General features: G+C 39.3%; 1 protein-coding gene across 2 annotated transcripts in view; it reads left to right on the plus strand.

The window, feature by feature from the left end:
* The window catches only part of C4H4orf50 (chromosome 4 C4orf50 homolog), a 67,497-nt gene extending 55,502 nt beyond the window's left edge, over positions 1-11,995 (plus strand). For both annotated transcript variants that reach the window (XM_058804227.1, XM_058804229.1), the window contains one exon: positions 11,580-11,995. The gene's annotated coding sequence lies outside the window, so the exon portion shown is untranslated. The remainder of the gene's footprint in view (positions 1-11,579) is intronic.
* Positions 11,996-17,264: the final 5,269 nt, after the last annotated feature.

A 17,264-nucleotide genomic window follows, 5' to 3' on the forward strand; every position in this document is an offset into this window, starting at 1 on the left:
TGCTTAAAGTGAGTGGGGAAAGCTGATGGAGTGTGATAGACACACAGAATTTTTTTTCTGCTTTTAGAATAGACAGCGTTGATTAACTGGGCTCAGTATAGCACTGCATATATTAACTAAGCATCCAAGTGCTCATGGATGAGCCTGCTCTGTGCATGAACTAAACAGGCCATGCTCTGGATATTAATACAGAGGTGGATTTAGGGAGTTTTGGTGTTACACTTCTGCAGAGAAAACCATTGGTTTTGGTGAACTAGGTATTGAATTATTGACCTGGCCTAGTGCCAATTTTTTATTTGTAAAAATGGAATTAGACAAAAAACAAACAAAAAATCCAAACAAGCAAACAAAAAAACAAGTATGAAGTAATATCTGCATAATCCACTATTTCTTCTGAAAAGTCTCAGACTTGGGAGTAATGGGAGGGGAATTCTTCTTCACATATGCTCCTCAGCATCAGTACCCCTGAGAGGTGTCAAAGGCTTGTCTGTCAGTCAGCCTGCTGGTTTATGTGCCAAGTCCTATTTGTTCTTTCTGGTTTGTCCTTGTTAGATGTGCTGACTTGTCTGTGAGAACAGCCTCTGATCTTTCTTTAGGGTCATTCTGGACACATCCACCATTCTGCAGGAGATGGCTGCACTCCCTGTTCCTGGTAGATCACCTTTCATTGTAACCATATTTGCATCCTTATAGAAAGTCAGTGATTTCATTTCCACACTAGCTGGAGGCTAGAATTACAAGTTAGAGTTATGTGCTTGATCTAGATCTGGGATATGCATAGATGTCTACGTGTATTTGATAGCTGAATAAAGCACATCACTGTGCCTGCTGCAGCAGGGCAAAATTGCTGTTCTCAGGTATGTATGTATGTATGTATGAGTGTGTCATGGATCTGTGCATGCTTCCTCTCAGCATGAGAGCTGGGCACTTGCTGTTCCCTTGTGTATCTATCCCTGCAAGATACCTTGACCTAGTTTTAATGGAGAGAAGATTTTTACAACATCTGAGAGTGGATGGACTGTTTCATGCTGTGCTCTCTGGACATACATGTATGAATCCCTGACCACTTCCATGAACATTTCATTGGGGTGACTGGTGGATGTGTGACAAAATGGAAAAGGTCTAAGGAAAATGCAGAGCAAGAAGCAGCTGCAAGAATATTTGCTGGAGTGAACTCACAAGATAACAACTAAGTTTAAAAGATTATATTAAAATACAACTAATATGAATTAAATCAAAATACCTTATTTCCAGAAACAAAACTAACTTGAATAGATGAGCACTAGTGAATTAAAAAAAAATTTTAAAGCTTTATGAAAATGATCCAGTGTGTCTGTTTGGAAGCACTCTGTGGAGAACATGTAATGATTAGAGGTCTTTGGAAAAGCTGATCTTTGGACAAATGTGGTTTCTGTGGGTCTCCCTTAACAGGAAAAAAAAAGATGGATGTGAGCCTTTGATGAGCAGTGCACAAGGTTAGGTAGCAGTCACAGCATATTCTGCCTTACTTATGTGGGACAGAGAGCCAGATGCATCATTGTTACATAAGCCTGCTGACCTGCATATAGAGCTTTGTGGTAATAGGAGTTTCAGAAAAATAAATCCTATCCAATTTAGTTTACACAAAGATAGAAAATCCAGGCATATTTACAATGGGAAACTCCACAAAACATGTTATTCCCTAAGGGGCTTGGTTTTTAAATTTAAATTGGGAGGGCTCAAATACTTGGGACAAAGAGGATAGGAGAGGACACAGTGAATATGATGCAAGATCAGTCTGCTGACTAATGCTACAGTCTGGATTTTTGGAGAATGGGACCACAAGTTGTGTTGTACACCAGCCATAACAGCCTATTATTCAAGTGGTGCAGCATGAAAAAAGTTAATGCCAATTTGCAGAGGATTTTGATGGATTTGTTTAATTTGATTGTATTCTGATTTGAAATGAAAATTAGTGTTTTTTTTCCATTCTTAGTGAATAAAATAGATTTTTTTTCTGTTGGAGGGGACCTATGACAATCACCTAGTCTGAAGGTACTGATATCTAGAACTAGAGACATGAGGCTCTGCGATCCCCAGCTTGAGGAATTCTGTCTGGATCCTCTGGCTGCCTAGGGTGCCAAGGAGTTACACATTTCCAGGGCTTCCAGGCTCTCTTCTTTTCTTTCTGCCTGGTGAGCTAACAGAGAGCTGGCAGCCTTGGAGTTGATGGGCAGAGATACTCTGCTCTGAGTTTCTTGGCATCCTGCCTAATGAGATCTGTAGGGGAGCCAGCAGCTTAGGAACTCTGCAATCTCTGAGATAATCCTGGAGCAATAACTTCTTTCTAACTCCCACTCTCTGTCAACTTGTCAGGAATACACTTGAAGAGGACCTGGCAGGAAATTGAGTGTGATTTCTGCAGTGTCATCAAAGTCAAATGCACCATTAAAAATGTTTCTGACCACTTTTAGTAATCCAACACAGAAATCCTAATATGTCACCTGATTCTGGAGGTCCTGCAGCCCTTTGCTGTTGATATTGTGGTACAAAGCTCAGTGAGGCAGAATAGAGGACAAAGAAATAATTCCTCTATTCCAGTATCTTTGAAGTTGGGATGTGGGTCACCTGCAGCTCTTCACACAGCACCAGCCTGCCTGCAGTCAGATGGCCTACAAACCCCAGATGTCCTGAAGGTATTGCAAGATGTGATTATTCCAGGAAGGCTCTTGACTGACATAGTGGCTAAAATGATGATGCTGGCAAAGTAGAAGAAATACATGTTGGTATCCTGTGTTTTTTCCTTTCTTCCCATGCTTGCTTTAGGATTGACCCAGAGGTTTGTGTCTGAGTAGAGATACTGGTCCAAACAGTGTGCACAGGAGAATTTTCTGGGCACACATGAGCCCCAAGCGTGTACTCAAAATTCAGTAGGTATTGCCAATGTGAGTTATAGCATCCTAAAGGTTGCTGTAATTTATATTTATAATCTGCAGCTACAGAGGGATGTTTCAGCAGCTGGGGAGCCCTGGAAGGTGAGCATCCTCTTGCTTTTCCTAGACATAGAGCTGGAGGATGATGGGCCCTGTGGCTCACTGTCATGACTGTGGCCCCTGCAGGGTGAATTAGTACTAATGATGCAATACAAAATTGCCCAAATGACAGAGAGAATCTGGGCCACTGTGTTCATCTTATCTGATTTCCAAATTTTTCAGTGCTCAGGGGGACAGCATTATAACAAAGTTCGAATTCCTGCTATGTAGGTCATATGCTGCATGCTGAATCCTCCATCACAGGGATAAAGCTGGACCAGGGAAGCTTGATTTGCATCTGTAAATATCAATGGGAGTAGCAGATGTTTTTCTTTTACTGAATAATTTCCAGGAAGTTTAATTAGTGATAAAACCATCTAGGCTTTTGCTGTGGGTGATGTATTAAAATACGATGCAGTAACTGCAACTTAACTGCAATGTGTTGCAGTCATCAAACTCTGCAGTGTTTAGATTTCTGTGGCTGGGCTTGGTTCACTGATGGTCAGGAGGCTTTGGAAGTGACAAGTGGTGTGTCTGGCTCTGCCATGGAATGTTCAAAAGTACCATCACCCTCCTGATCCTGGAACCACAGCTGTGCATCCTCTGTGCCTGTCTGACAGGGCTGACACACGAATCTGCATGGGTTCATCTGGGAACAGAAAGCTTATGATTGCGCACAGACTTGTAATGATACTGCTTTGGTTATTATTTTAAAAAATTAAAATCTGACCTACTCTAGCAGTTATTCCGGCATTTTTCAGGACTTTATAAAGATCAGGGAAGGAAAACAAAGCAAAACAGTGAAGTTCAAATATTTGTGTCTTCCTATTTCGCTTTGGGGTGCAGAGCATCTAGAAATCCTCTTCTTCAGATGCTGCTTAATCTGCTCTGGATGCATATACATCATTATTCCCTGCATGGTTGGAGAGGCCAGGCTGTAAGATGAAAAATGCTTTGTTGAAATGTGAATTCACTTGCCTGTTTTTCTTAGGCTGATAGCAGCAAGGCAGACCTGCTGATCACTTCCTCCTATGACTGTGCATTTTAGGGGAAGATATATCTTTGTTACTGATGCAGCTCTGTTGTAGCAATTAAAAAAAAATGTGTCTAAGGAGGAGGCAATAACTCTGAAAGTGTCTTTGATGACTAAACATTATACTTTAAATATGCAGTGTTGCTGCTGATTTTTCCAGTCTCCTGTGAGTCATAAAATCTTGTCTCATATTGAGTGAGCTATTCTTAATGACCTTGACTTAAAAAAAAAAAAGCCTGTGACTTCCCCTAAGTCAAATAATTTAAATTAATGGTTTTCTGTAGGATATTTGAAGTGCTTTTCAGATAATTAAAATTCCTGAAGGACAATGGGCAGGTCTGCATTTGCAGGCATCACTGGTGTCCCCAGGACAAAGCCCGTCTGGCCTAAAGGGTGCTGTGCCTTAGATGAATACAGCCCTCAGACTTGTGTGCAGTTTTACCATGCAGATGGAAGCAGAAGTGCCTGGGAGGCTCATCTAGGAAGGAGGCAGCATGTTCCAGAGACTGAAGGGCTCAAACAGCCTCCACTTCCAAGGGCCTTATTTTGTTCTGCTCACAATTTGTGCTCTTCAATCCCAGCAGGTTTTTCATATTACCATGGCTGTACTTAGAAGGTTCATGGCTGCTACCTATTGCAAATTTATCTGTTCCAGTGGTGTTCTACAGCTGCTCTGTGAGCATGACACTGCACACTGCCAGCAGATAGGAAAGGAGGCAGTTAATATGGTGCAAGATCAGTCTGCTGACTGATGCTACAGTCTGTATATTTGGGGAATAGGACCACAAGATGTGTTGTACACATTTTACCATGATGATTTCTATGTTAAGGGTGCCTCCCTGAGAAACTGAAAGGGGAAGAATGTGAAATTAACCAAGTTGAACACACTTTTATTGCATTTTTTTGCAGGGGAGGGAGGCTGTGGGACTTTTGTGGGTCAATCTGTCTGTTACATTTTCAGCACTGGAAGGAGCACCGTCTTTAACTGGGTGCATTACAGTACTAAAGCACACAGTGAATTATATTAAATTTGAAGTATTTGTTGTGGGTTGTTCCTGCTGTCTGTTATTGCAGGTAATTTCTTGATAATACTCACTTCTTTAACTTCAGCAAAACATGCACATGATGGAGGTTTTCTTCATTTTTAACTTGATAAGATAATCCTTCTGGAATTTGCTTTTTCATTGTACTGGGTTGCATTATTGTTGTGAGATGCTTCTCAAAAGCAATGTGCCTGATACACAGAAGGTACCACTCTGCCATCATATTTGGACATGTCACACTGTTACTGTCTCTGTAGTATGATGTTAACTCATTTACATTAGCTTTTAAATCTGTTATGATTGTCTTAATGGGATAAATGTAAATAACATTAAGTTCATGTGCATAATTTACCACAAAAAACTCCTGCATTTAATAAATGCTGTTATGTTTACAAGGCTAATAAAGGCTTGGAGTTGTCTAAATGAGGCAGTGCCATTATAGGAAAATCAAATCAGCAAATGGAGTCCTGTGGAAGTTCCCTTGAATACAAAGGTGTTTTAATTGTTTCTTATTTTAAATTGGAATAAGGCCACTCTTTGATAAGGACTAGCACTGGATGAAGACTATCTTTAAAAAAAATCCAGATGGTTTTTCCTTTTTTATGTGTGTGTTCCAACAATCTGTGATCAATCTTCAAGGTTTCCTAGTGTGTCATTTTAAATTGCTGAACTGCCTCATATCAGCACATTTCACCCTGAGCCTCTTGGCAGGCTAGCTATCCTTGGCTGCTTGTTGGGGATTTTGGGTTAGCAATTGATCTCAGAAGTGTGTGTATGTTACTGCTGTTACTGCCTGCAAAGTTGTGGAATATTTGATGAGTTGGAGGTTAGACATCAGGGATTTTCTGCAAGCATTTGTGTCTCAGAGCTGCAAAGGATTGCAGGGATATTGTTCTAGAATACATTTTTTGAAAGTGAATATATTATATGTATATTGATAGGCCATTAACAGAAGATATTAACTCCCAGAATGACATTCAGCACAGCAGTGAGTTCAACTGTCCCTGCACGTCTCTAAGATTCACATTTGCAGATCCTCTTCACTATGGTCACCCAACCTTAATTAAGACTCCTAAGTTGTTCTTCTCCAAGCAGTGTGAAAATGAGTCTGTGTGTGTTACATTTTTATTAAGAGCTCTGTAGCATTAAATAGCAGCACTGCTTGTATTGTTGTATATTGCCCATATTCTACTGTTGATGAAAATAATGCATTTTCCATAGAGTTGAGTAAGACAAGGCTCATTTATCATTCATGAATGCATTTTTCCAGAATTACACCATTAGTTTGATATGAAAGAAACTGACATAAAGCCAGAGAAATTACATTGAATGAGATCTATATATGTAACCTTTTCTAGTATTTTATACCTTTATTAAGCACAAGAATGTAGAAATACATAATACAATTTTCTAACAGAAGAGAACATAATTTATTTGGGGTTTTCAGTATTCATGGTTGGTTAGTTGGTTGTTGGGTTTTTTCCCCTTGGCTGCAATTCTTTTCCTCCGAGATATAGGCAAGCTCTGTTGGCCATTGGTTATGCTTGGGATCAATATGTCTTCATTGAGAGTTTAATGAGATTCACACCTCTTGAGCTGCAAAGTGAATCCTTCAAATAGAAATGCATTTTAGAAGCAGCAATTTGTGAATGAGAAGACTGCACTGAATACTACTTGATCTTCTTTTTTTTTATCAAGCACAGAAATCAAATGTTTTTGTAAAGACCATGCTCTTAGTTATATAGCATTTCTTTACCAAACAGCTGAGGCATCCCATGTGTATTATTGCAAAATGCAGCTTTCCAACCTTTCCTTTTTGTAATCACTTTCGTTTTTTATAGTTTTCCTATTTGCAAGTAATCAGTTTTTTTCTAAATGAAGATGTTTCTATTTTAAAGTAAGGTACCATAAAACACATATTAAACAATTTATGGTAGATAATTTCCTGTTAAAGTGTGTGCTTGCCACAGACACATTGATTTTCTGTAATTAATAGAAATTATAAAATGACTGGATTCTAATGATGATATAATTTAGACCAAGTAAAATATCTGTTCTTACATTATAATATATTAAAGAATAGCACAAGTCCTCTTGCCTGACATTTTCTTTCATTTTGCGACTATAGCTCCTACACAGTGATAGAAACCAGTGGTGCTTCAGTGGTTCTAAAGAAAGGATAATTTGTGACCCTTGCTAAGGGCAGAGGCACAGCACAGTACTTTTTTATATTTACAGCAGAAACTCTTTTTAGGTGTTGCATAGGATCCTCGTCAAATATTTTTTTACAAATAGCAAAAATATGGATTTCTTTGTTGGATAGAAAGAAAATTTATTATTTCCTTGAATTTTGCAGTTTCTTTTACTTTAAATACCTCTAGTGCTGCAAACCAATGGAAATGTGGTGTTTCTGGCCCTGTACATCAGGGCTGAGGTATTGAGCAGCCACTGCTGATTTGAGATGTTTAAAGCTGAGCTACACACTGGGGAAATGTCCCCAGTATGCATTGACTGATATTCTGAAGTCACACTTGGGCAGTTGGAAGTGCATGATGGTCCTCCACCCAAACCCAAACTTCAGATATCAGGCATTATTTGAACGTGTTTTTACAGTGGTATCACCATGTCTCATGTCTTCTTTCAGATGACCAAAATAAAATAACACCCTCCTTTTACTATTTCTGTCTTCTAAATGGAAGGAACTATTTAACTTCAAATTTTTTGTGTGCATTCATTCCAGGTGGGCTCAATGATCTGAAAAGTCTTTTCCAATCTAAATGAGCACAGACACTCTCTGAGATTTCAGGATTGTGTGTACAGTCCTGCAGCTCTTAGTGTTCTTCCTTCCAGATGTTGTTTGTATTTAAAGTCTCTATATTGGCTCGTTCATTTCTGACTTTGGTGCACACTCTGAAAGTTTTAGCAAAGCTTTTACTGCTGTACCTTCTTAATGGGAAGAAGATGACATCCATCCACCTTGTGCTCTGCAGAGGATGGAGACCATGGACCCTGGCAGGGGCACAGAGCTCTACTCTCCAGGCAGCTGAAGTGGAGGAGTCCAGCAGGATAGCTGTCTTTAGGAGATGGTCAGCACTAGTTTTCTTCCACCATTATGAGCTCTCTAAGATTCCTTAAAAATGATATTTTAGATACTTGAGGGAGCAGACTGCTTGTCCTGTGAGAAGAGACTAAGGGGTCTAGGCTGGTTCACCTGGGGAAGAGCCAGCTTTGAGAAACACAGAATCACAGAGCAGAGAGAGCCAGGCCCTTCACAGTGATGCATGGTGAGAGGGTGAGACACAGTGGGCACAAGATGAAACAAGAGAAGTTCAGACTGGACATAGGAAAAGCATTTCCCTCATGAGGGCACCCCAGCAGTGGGACAGGCTGCCCAGGAAGGCTGTGCACTCCACCCCAGGAGTTATTCAACCTTTGATTAGGTAAACCCTGAGCAAACTGTTCTGACTTTGGAATGACTCTGCTCTGAGTAGGTTGATCTAAATCACCTTCTGAGGTTTGTCCTGTGGTCTTACAATTTCCTGACACTTAGCACAGGATGAACAAGTACAGATATGATGGATTGGGAGCAGCTAGAACAAAGAAATGCTGGTGCCTCCCAGAGGTGGTAAAAGGTTGGAGAACATCAAGTGAGTGCATGAATATGGATCACTGATCTTTGTTATGCTGGAAGTTATTTGGTCCTGGCTTAGAGAGTAGTGCACAGTCATCACTTTCATGTTTCAAGGTTTCCTTTGAGATTCCAGTGTCACAGAGGAATCAGTTTTGTTTAATGACCTTCTATATTAGCAGCTTTTTGTGTTGGTGACTAAAATTGATTTTGCTAGTGATGTGAAGGAGCACAAACCCAGCCTCCGTATCACTGCTCAACCATGTGCTTTAGTCCTGCCAAAGAATAGGAGGCCAGCAAATTTCTGAGCATCAGAAATACCCATGCTAAAACTCTTAGGTACAGTATTGATAAATACTCAACTGGATTTTAATCTCTGTGATGCATGGTTAGAAACTGCACCTTTGTGCTTGAGCCCTGGAAATGCTTGGTCGATATTTTTCTTTGGTAAAGTAACATCATGAAGACCTTTCTTATTTTCCTCAAGCATTTCACAAGAGAGAATTTCTCCCTGACCAGAGTAATTACAAAACAATTCAGTAGTGGTTTATGTTCCACACTTCTTAGTTAGATAAGTGGTATGAAAAAAAAAGTATAAGAGAAGGGTGGAGGATAAATTTGTCAGAGAAATAAAACTGCAAGGAACAAAAGGTTTCATAAAGACTTCTTGTGGACAATGAAAGAAGGGGGTGGATAATTCACATAAGAAGGCACAAGGATAGACAAAGAGGATGAAAAGAATGAATGAGAAAGTGAAGAGTCTGACAAAAGAGACTGAATAATTCGCAGCTAATGTTTTGAGGAAAATATAATAAAAATGGAAGGAAATATTATGCAAATAATGATTTTACATTTGTCAATTTTCTTAGTCTAGCACTGCATGTTTGACAAATATTCTTTGAACCCAATTTTGGAAAATTAGAGAACTTAGTTTAAATTTAAATTGATGGATAACAAAAGTAATGATCACTAAAGTGCAAACAAATGTAGGTTCACTGAATTAATGAAGTTTGAAACAGACTTCCATTATTCTAGCCACACCAGTTTTCAGTGATAGTTTTTCAAGGATAGTTTTCCATTACAACTATCCCTGATACTTTAGAGACATTCTTCCTTTTGAACAATAAACTGACAACTGGTAACAGTGGGTAGCTCCTCTGCAACCAGTTGAGGAACTAAAATTGCAACCTCTCTGTCTTCTAAAATAAAGTTAAATTTTAGGAGAATCTAGAGACTCACCCTCCTGATCCTCCCCAGAGCTTATGCACAGTGACAGGGTCAGGGAAAAGAGACTTCATGTATGACTGGAAGAGACAGGGACGTGTTTCAGACTGTCCCAAAATGCAAGGCCAGCTCTGCTGGTACTAAGTCATACTTCTCTTTGTAATGTTAGTTAGAAATTAAAAAGTACCTGATGTCCTGAAAAATCCTTGGAAGGTGTGGATAGCAAAGGCTGGAAGTGGGTTCTGTTGAGTGTTGTTTTGATTGCACTTAGGCTACAAAGACATTAATCAAAAAGAAGGTGATCTATGGAGACACTAGTAGTGTTCCCTTTCTTTGCCTGGAAATAAGAATGAACTGCAATGGATTTTCTTTGTTTGCAGTACAGCCTGGACTTTCCTAAATGATGCAAAGAGAAGGAATTCCAAACCAAATTTTGTTTGGATGCACCTACAGCAGAAGCAGAACTAATGTATGATGTCTTAGGAAGGCTGCAGAAACTTCTGGTGTTGTTTTGAATGAAAAGCAAGTCTGAATATTTACCAGTTTCTGATCCAGGATGGAGAGCTTAACTAGGGAGTATGCAAGGGCTCTAAATGCCTCTCATCACTCAGAATCATTGATGTCCTCCTGCCCAGCTGACACTCTCCTGGATCAGTGACTGACTCTTGCATATCTCACTGGTTTTATGTCCTACAATAATCAATCCAGCTGCTTCTCAAAAAATAATGTCTTCCCCTTTATTACTTTCCCTTGCTCCTCAGAATTTTTCTTCATTTCTGTTCTTCATGCTTGGAAAAATCTTTCCACCCTGAAGTATAAGCCATGAAGGCTCTTTTCTTTCCTGATTTTTAATTTTTCTCTTTTGAGGGGCATGTTGGTGACTGGGATGCATTTTAGTATTGACAGTTAATTACCAGCCATTTATTATAATAATAATTGCAATATAATATTTTTAACAAAATTTTCTATGCTATTATCATCTCCTGTACTCCTGATGTACTAATATGTGTGTTTCTACAGTACATATCAAATTTTAGCCAGAGTTAAGTTTGCAGGCAGTGCATCACTGGTGATGTTTAATAATGACAGCTTCACTGGAAATTGTAAAGCCTGAGAAAATGTTTTGTAGGCTTTGAAATTTAATATCTGAGGAAGGACACAAATGTTGATTATTTCTCTGAGAAGAGTCATAGAAACAGGACTTACTTGGAAAGTTGGATTTGTGATGGCTGTCATCCCATGAGTTGAACTTTATCCATGATACTTCTGTAGATTCCTGCCAAGTGGGTTATGGTTGGGAAGATGGCAGGGAATGTTTATTTCCATATTGATGAATGGAATTTTGTCTTGTGGACAAGAAGGACTAGCAAAACGGAAAGGCATGGAATGTGCTTTTCTCCTAATCAGTAAATCATGGGAGAATGTCTCAACATGTTTTGAACAGTTCAGTTTCTACAATATGCTGCCATTTTGCTGTATTTATATGGAAGCACCTGGGCACACTGTTTCCCAAATGCTTTATTTTCACCTTGGATGAATAACACACACAATTCCCTAAATTGTGAAAATACAGATACTTACCTTATGTTTTTGTCTTTTTTTCCCTTCCTTTTCTATTTCTCCTCCTTCCTCTTGTCCAGGGAAGAATGTATCAGTCACACAGAAGAAGCAGTAGAGCTCTGAAGGATGCATAAAATGTGGTTTGTCCTGAAGGTGACTGCAGCTGCTCCGTTATGGGAAAAAGTGAGAAGTTGCCCTAAGTTGCCATCTGCACCATTTCAGCCACCTGCTGTAGTGGAAGCTGGCCATACACACCAGCCCAAAGTGTGGTTTGAATCTGAGTTTTGTTTTGTTTTCTTGGGATCTCAGCATTTGCATTTTAAAGCAATTACCAAGCACAATCTCCATCTTCATGGGTCTGCTTATGTGGATATGCAGTATCTTCAGCCTTGTGTGGCTTTGAGCATTCCTGAAAGAGCCTTTGATCTGAGTTGGGATGTTTAGTATATCTGAGAATGTGGTACTTGAGGGTACAAACTGTTTAGCAAATGAGACAGAATGGCATTTTTCACAAGGCTAAGTTGGCATTGGGAATGATCTTTGTGTGTGCTGAGAGGCACTTGGAACATCAAAGTGCTCTGTCCTGATACTCTGAGTATTTCAACCACATGAATAGACCACACTGAATTTAACTTTCAGATAAAACACTTGCAGGCACACATGCTTCTCCTGAAAGAGGCCCTTTTGTGCACTCTGGCTGGCAGCAGCACGTATGACACAAACACATTTTGCAGCCATGCTGCCCAATACAGATTACACACCACAACCCCCCACTCTTCACCTCTGGGAGCCCCTTGGGAAGGCAGGGAGATGTGAGTGCAGGCGCCAGACCTACACACCACAACCCCCACTATTCACCTCTGGGAGCCCTTTGGGAAGGCAGGGAGATGTGAGTGCAGGCACCAGAGCTGTGCCTGAGGAGTCCTGGGGATGCCTCCATCCGTTCTGTGACTAGAGGCACAGAGCACTATTGAGTCAGTGGCAATACTTGTGCTGACCTGAACGGCAGCAGCTGCTCTCAAACTCTTACATTGGGATGCACTTTCAGTTTTGAAAACTGTTTTATGTCTTGTATTTCTCTTTTGCTTTTTTAACATTGAGCTAGCTGCTAGGACGTGCTGTCTTTACAATGTGTAGTTGCCCAGTAATTACAGATATCCTCTGAAAAGAAGCAGAAGAATAAACCGTGGAATCCCAAATCATATTAATGTAATGTGCATTTCTAGATTACAATTAGTAACAAGATGATATGTTGTCATGGTAACATGTGAAGCTTAACTACAAGTTCCTAAAATAAAGCAATGACATATGTGTAGGTTTCTATCCATTTGCATACTATCCACATGAAAACATACATAATTTCTACAACACTCAGGCAATTAAACCCTACTTCTTTCTTCTGAATTAAGTGTTGAACTAAAATATCAGGCCTCTTTCCTAGTATTTATGCAAAATCTCCCACTGTCAATTATAAATGTTTATGATGAAGTCATCCATTTTGTAACATCTTAAGCTTTCTGCCTTTTGGTTTCATTTTAGAACAATTAGAGTAAGGAATGTAGAGCACTCTTCACTCTTTGTGGTTTGTACCACATTGCTCTTGAAATTCTACTGCCTCCTCATACAAAAATTGTCCAACCAATATAGGAAAAGTCTGCTTATTAATTACATTGATAGACCAGTGGATGTGTTTCATGTGGCCGAGGATTGGGAAGTAAAAGCCCAACTTTACCTCAAATCACTGGAAGAAAGCAGTAAACTTTTCATGTGAGATTGCTAGCTAAGACAGAAAGCCTAGATATTATTTTCTAGTTGCCTTACAGTGAGAAGTGTGTTGTCTACTTGTTAGTGAGTCTGAGTTTCTTTCACTAAGCAGAAGTTAACTTGTTTAACATGCTGTCTATGGTAGAGTTACCAGGACATGCTTTACATGTATTGTCATTTCATGGTAAACCTTCAGAGAATGAAAAATTGGGCGCTTTTTTCTGATTGCTTTCTATGCACAACATTGTTTTGGCCAAATTCTTTAGTCAAAATTAAGATGCTGCTAAGTTCTATGAGTAAATGCAATCTCCTTCTGTCACCCTAATTAGACAAGATGGGCAATGTTACATGGAAAATATGGTTTCTTTGGCAGTTCACTTATTTATGTATACTTTACTGTACAGACCATTGGAGGATATTGAAAATAGAGGTTACAGGTTGCTCCTTAAGTGACCTTTAAATCCCAAATTCTGTTCTTCACACCACTATGGTTGGCAAATGCTGCAAGTACAATGATTGACTCTGGCGTGATAATCACATTATATTCAGAATAATGCAGTTGCCGGGAAGTGTGTCACATACACAGCAGAGTTCCCAGGATAAGCTGCCTGCTAAAGCATGGCTGATGTTTGTCCTTGTGGCCTTTTGAGAAGTAGAAACTGATTTTTGTGTTTCATAAATCTACCTGTATTTCTCACTTGCAGATGAAGGTTTTTAATATTTGAATTTACTGTGGTTATGGGGTGGAGGGAGGGACATGTGCAGGCTGGGTTTTGCCACTAATCCTTTGGAAATCCTTTAGTGCCTTAAGGAGGCAGAGGGGTAACAGGCCCTAGGATTACAGAAACTTGTTCAAACCTCTTTCCTGCTTTAGAAGAATTCCTTTAAAATATATTGTGCCTTTGGCTCTAAATATATTTGCATTAGAAATCAGTAGCCATGGGATTATGGACAGGAATTTCTGCCCCTGTAGAAATGTTAGGAAAGAGAGTATACTATTTCTTGTATAGGATATAATCTAAAAATATAACTAACTTAAATTCTACAGTTGGGGTCCATACTAGGAAAGTTGCAAGTTGCAGTTAAAGGCAGGAAAAAAAAGAGGGAAAAAAAAAAAAGGAGAAAGTTTAAATATACTGGACTAAATGCTTGTGTCATTTACTGGCAAATTTCCACAGGGTTTCTTGGGACCAAGATTTCATGCTCGCTTCTACTTGGCTTTAGAAATTCTCAGATGTGGTAGATATGTGGGTATCATGTTCTCTTTAATGTTGTAGGAGAGGAAAAGAGAGATTAGTAGTTTTGGACACCTGCCTTGATTTGGAGTTGCTGGGGTCTGTGGTATAAACTTCTGTTCACTATTGTTTCTCTGTAACGTGGACTCTTGCTTTGGGAATATGAATATGCAAATGTAAATTCCAATGTGAGAGGTTACTGTGCAGTGTGCCAACTGATGCCAAACAACTACATTTCTCTACTCTCTGAACTGTGGTCTTATTCAAAAAGAGGGAAAATGTAACTAACAGATGAAAGCCACTCCAGTGCCAAAAAAGCCTGCATGAGGCAATTCATGTACCACTCACTGATGGTCCTAAGCAGCTCTTAGGAAAAGCTGAATAAGCTTTTAACTCGTGAGTGAATTTTATCTTCTAGGAATTAAGAACAATTTATTGGTACAGAGCTAAATTAAAAAAAAAAAGAAAAAAAAAAAAAGAAGGCCTGAAAATCAGACTGGTGGTGGTCTTCTGTTTTGCTCCCTGTGATGACAAGCAAGTTTAAAAGAATTTGTAAATAGTTAAAAGAAAATCATTATGTGGCTCACAGTATGTAAGACAAGGCCCAGCATGAAAAAGATTTTTATAGGTTATTTATAACTTTACACTTCTGTCTTTTGTTTGGAACTTGAAAAAGGAAACCATGTAAATTAAATAAGGAGTGAAGACTTACTGCACATATTTATTGACTGAAACAAAAGTATCTCCCCACCTCCTGAGGTATTTATGACTAATCTGGGATGAATAATGTACGGAGATCTTGCCTTTTGAGCTCTAGTGCTGTACAACTGTTTAACACTTTTGCACAGCCAACAGAGGAGTGGTAACCAGAAGTCATGAAGGGCAGTTGTTAGGGCCACAAATTTGGATTTGAAGAGGTACCAAAGAATGCACAAAAAAGCTGGGATTTATGTTGTGACACTTACTAAGCAGGTGTAGCAGTTAGACTGGGGAGGGAGGGGTGTTTGTAAATAAATGCAAAAAGTTTTAACTCTCACCCATGACTACCCTGTCACTGGGTGTCACATTAGTTCTGGCTATGTGAGAAGCTTCAATAGTATAAAAGAGGCCACTCATATTTTAACTGTTTCATTAAAGCCTTCTGGATAACTCTTCAGCAAAGATTTCCACTCTAAGACATTTGCCATTGATATCAACTGTACATATGTATTAATACTCAGTGTAACTAGGAGGATACAGAATTGTAATGAAGTCACAAAGTCTACTTGATGATCACAGATTTGTAACTCTCACAAATTATGTAAGATATGTTGACATTTTATCTTGTTAACAAGATGTATTTTTCTATGTTAGCTAAATGTATAATTTGTATAATTTTGTATATTAAATGTATGCATATTTTAAATTAAAAACATTATAATTTTATTATTTTAATTTTAAAATGGTGACAGAGCTTCTGAAATACAGTTTTATATACAACTGTATCCATGGGTAGCAACCCAGGAAGTCTCAGTTTTGAGGAAGGGGCCACCTGATCTTTTAACAGGGTAAGGAAATTGTTACACCCGAGCTCTTGCTCCTTTTGGTGGAGGAGCTGCCATTCAGCTTCTGCTGAGTTAGTGGAATTAATATGAGTTGGCAGAATACTATGGGCTGTATCACTGCTCATGGGTAACCTGAGCCATCCCCAGCTCGTAGCTGTGTTTTGGATTCAGTTCAAATCACCAATCCGTGGGATGGGGTTGTGTGGGGGGCGGAGGATCCTGCTGGCAGAGACACAGCAGTCCCACAGAGCACACAGGCTCTGTGACTTGGCAACTCCAGTCACTCCTCTGGAAGAAGGAGAACTCGTGTCTCTCACGTGCATTCCCTTTGGACTGTTTGTGCCTTTTTTGGTCCGATGATTCTGTTGTAAAATGCACAATAGCAAAAAATAGGTGCAAAATTGTGGTGGTGTTTGAGGGTCCCCAGGATTGAGGGAAGAGATGAGAATCTTGACTCCGTGTTTCAGAAGGCTGATTTATTATTTTATTATATATATTATATTAAAAGAAAATTATATACTAAAACTATACTAAAGAAAGAGAAAGGAGACATCAGAAGGCTAGCAAAGAACGAGTAATAAAATCTCATGACTGACTCAGAGAGTCTGACACAGCTGGCTGTGGTTGGCCATTCATTAAAAACAATTCACATGCTGGGTAAACAATTCTCCAAAGAGAAGCAAAACATGGAGAAGCTGATGCTTCCCAGCTTCTCAGGAGAAAAGATCCTGGCAAAGGGATTTTTCAGAAAATATGTCAGTGACACAAAATGTACATTTTACATTCTCTGAGGCCCTGCACCAGGGAAGTCCTGTTCTAGCTCATGATGTTCACGCTGTTGGAGGAAGAGCTCAGCTACAAACAAAGCCAAGGTATGTGACACCCTTCTTTTTGGGGTTTTATCCAGCAAGATGTTGTAGGATTTGCAGTGTGAAGCAGGTATGTCTCTAGGTTTGCTGCTATCACTCATCTAGTTTATTTGGAATAAAGGTCCCATAGAAGATGGTGCACTTTCAATCAAGTTCAGTCCTCTTTTCATCAAGCAATGTCAAAATAGGATGAGATGCACTGTCTGCAGAGAATATACCAAAGCAATATATTTCTGCAAAGCTGGATACTTGCTTTTAGGCAAACTCACTCAGGATGCCAGGGCATCAGGATGCATCTGAATCTGCTTCTGTAGCACCTTAAACTGCAATTTGATCTCTTACCTAACAAAGGA

The sequence above is a fragment of the Ammospiza caudacuta genome, chromosome 4 (assembly GCF_027887145.1).
Source record: "Ammospiza caudacuta isolate bAmmCau1 chromosome 4, bAmmCau1.pri, whole genome shotgun sequence".
NCBI classification, from domain to species: domain Eukaryota; kingdom Metazoa; phylum Chordata; class Aves; order Passeriformes; family Passerellidae; genus Ammospiza; species Ammospiza caudacuta.